Source organism: Eumetopias jubatus, unplaced genomic scaffold (genome assembly GCF_037043125.1).
Source record: "Eumetopias jubatus isolate StellerSeaLion01/CBP00866 unplaced genomic scaffold, mEumJub1_p1.0 scaffold_2, whole genome shotgun sequence".
In the NCBI taxonomy this organism is placed as follows: domain Eukaryota; kingdom Metazoa; phylum Chordata; class Mammalia; order Carnivora; family Otariidae; genus Eumetopias; species Eumetopias jubatus.
This window is the reverse complement of record NW_028274808.1, coordinates 179,262,811-179,266,131: the sequence shown is the minus strand read 5'-3', so window position 1 is coordinate 179,266,131 and position 3,321 is coordinate 179,262,811.

Sequence of the window (3,321 nt, the reverse complement as noted above, 5' to 3'; positions counted from 1 at the left end):
AAACTAAGATCTGCATATCCAATCCAATATTCTGTCATCTGAAAACACCTCATTAAGATTTCATTCTAAAATGTGAGTACAAGACAATGGGGTCATTTTATCCTCTTAATTTTTACAGTGTTTTTTAAACTTCCTTCATTTTTTCTTTCAAACTAGTGTGCCAAATTCCCAGTCTTGTTTCAAAAAAAAAAAAAAAAGAAACAAGCAAACAAAAGAACAAGAGGAAAAGCAGCAGCAGCAGAAGTACCTATATATAGGTATTTTTAAATTTTGTTGATTTCAAAATAGATGAGGCATCTTAATAGAAATAAATTCAATTCTTCATCTTTCAATGTATGATTTATTTACCAGAAATACCTTACTATAGTCACCAGTAAATATTATTTTAAATAAAATGGCTATTATTGTATAAAGTTATTTTTTCCAGGAATTCACTGAATCTGATCAATTGTGTGAAATTTTTGACTGTACTTTGTTATTTAGAAATCCTGACATTTATTAAATACCTTGTCATGTATTCATTATTTTAAAGTAAAACCATTTGCTTACAAAAGTATATTTTAGACTACCATAAAAGAAGCTAGTTCTGTATTACTGATTTATCCTCATTTGGTTTCACACATAGGCATGGGTTGTAATCCCCCCTCTCTCTCTCTCACCATGGTGTTCCTACTTAGGGAAGTTGTGTTCATTTGACTATGACTTGCTCCTTTGTAGGTAGAATCGTCCCTTTTCTGAGAATATAGACCCTTGCTAGGGTTACTGTAAAACATTACCATAGACTGGCTAGGTTAAATTTGTTTTCACAATCCGGAGGCCAGAAGTCCAAGATAGGGTGTGGACAGAGCTGATTTCTTCTGAAGCCTCTCTTAGTTTGTGGATGGCTGTCTCTTCCCTATGTCTTCGCATGGCCTTCCTTTCAGAAACCTGTGTGCCAATCTCTTCTTATAAGGATATGAGTGATATTAGACTAGGGCCTACCCTAAAGGCCTCATTCTAACTTAATTATCTTTAAAAGACCTACCTGCCATTACAATGATATTCCAAAGTTCTAGGTGTTAAGACGTCAACATATGAATTTTGGGGGATGCAATTCAGCCCATAACAGGTATACTCTATTGTCTTTAAATTATGTAGCTTTCTCATATTTGTTTTACTTTAGACATAGTTATGCCACTATCTCTCCAATTCCTGCTTGTTGGCTCATTAAAAAAAAACAAAAACAAAACAAAACTGTATGTGCAAATTTCTCTCTGTAGTACTTTGTTGCTTAAAGACCAAGAAATGCTTTTTCTGTTGTTGAAGTACGCATTGTTGACTTTTCACTCATAATCATTAATAGTAAACTGCAAAGTTTGGAAAACAGAGTTTTCTTTCAAAGGTGATTCATCACACACAAAAATCTTGATTTTTATGAAGATCTGTTTGTCCATGCTACATTTCCTTCAGATTTGATATTCTGCTTTTCTAAGTCAGGCAGATTATTTTTTCCACTTCTCTAGATCCAGTGGTATTTATTTTTCCAGGTTTTTCTAACCAATATTAAAAGTACAGTAATTCTTTTTAAAAGTTTGGAATCTAAACTATTTTACCAAAAAATGCAATTCTTGCACTTTTATTCTGTTCTTTGGGACATTACTTCCAGATGCATTTATTCTACTCCTTTCATATTGACTCTTGGTAACTTTGTATTTTAAATTCCTGAATCTTATCTCAGATTGATAATTCCATGTAGATTTAGTAAGATGGTTGCTTTATGCCCTGTATGAATGCATATTGAGTGAGCAATGGAATATAGTATTTTTATGTAACTTCAAAAGAGTATTTTCTTAGATAAGTCTAATCAATTCTAATGCAATTACAGATGCTGACAATATGTAGATTCTTTTTTTTTTTTTTTTAGGATTTTATTTATTTATTTGACAGGGAGAGATAGTGAGAGAGAGAGCACAAGCAGTGGGAGCGGCAAGCAGAGGGAGAAGCAGGCTCCCTGCTGAGCAAGCAGCCCGATGTGGGACTCGATCCCAGGACCCTGGGATCATGACCTGAGTCGAAGGCAGACACTTAACCATCTGAGCCACCCAGGGGTCCCCACAATATGCAGATTCTTGATACATGTGTATCGATTGAATAATAATTTCTCCTTTTCAGTAACTGTTGAGAAAATTAGATTTGATGATTTTCATATTTATTTTCTCTGTTACTATAAGAAATAGACATATGTTAAGCATCATGTGTAAAAGCAGCTCTTTCTGTCTTGAGATGCACTGAGTTTTCTTTGAAACCGTTCTTTACATTTTGCTATTTGAAGTGCTTTTTCTGACTTCTCATCCTTTTCTCTGGTCATAAAGCTTATGTGTAGTTTTCTTAGCAGAACTGCCATTTGATGCAGTATACACTATGGTCTGATTGATGAGTTTGGCTGTACTCCACAGGATAATGTCTTACATCTCTTGGCTCAATGTTTTCACCACAAAAACCATTAAAACAAATTTCAACTCAATCTTTTTGTCCTATATGAAAGAGCTAATTGGAATTTATCCAGTAGGTTAAACTAAATTGACCTTCACAAATAGTTATAGTATTCTTAAACCTTTGATGTACACACACTATTGGAAGAGGTCACTGAGAGGACATGACCACTGGTTGACCCCCAAGCTGGATGGGGACAAGCTGAGGCTTCTCACCCCTGTCCTTGGAACGCATGGTCCTCCCACCATTCTCACACTGGAGTCAATTTTCAAGGGCACAGCCTCGAGAGAGCAATGTGTTATTGAGACCATCTGGATGACATGTAAGACACGACCTAGGTAAGGCCTCTATATAAACTTAAGATTTTGGCAGGCAGGTATAGAGGGCTACTTGCCTGTGCCTGCCTAAGACAAGCCTCATTTAGGAGGACCTGGATGGTTCAGTCAGTTAAGTGTCTGCCTTTGGCTCAGGTCACGAACCCAGGGTCCGGGGATTAGGTCCCACATCAGGCTCCCCGCTCCACGGAGAGTCTGCTTCTCCCTCTCCCTCTTCTCTTTCCCCTGCTCATGCTCTCTCTGTCACTCTCTCTCTCTCTCTCAAATAAATAAAATCTCTCTCTCTCTTTTTTTTAAGATAAGCCTCATACATAAGTTCCTTCTGTGTAAGGGGTCAGGTTGTGAACCAACAACTGACATGCAATATAAGATATCAGAGATGGGTCTTGGGAAAGAAGCATCCAGGGGGAAATTCCCAACTAGGCCATTGATCTCTGTAGGAAAGGGTGGCCTGTATATCAGGTGTTTGTGGACCACAGCATGAGTACAAACCTGCCCCCTAAATGCAGCCCTT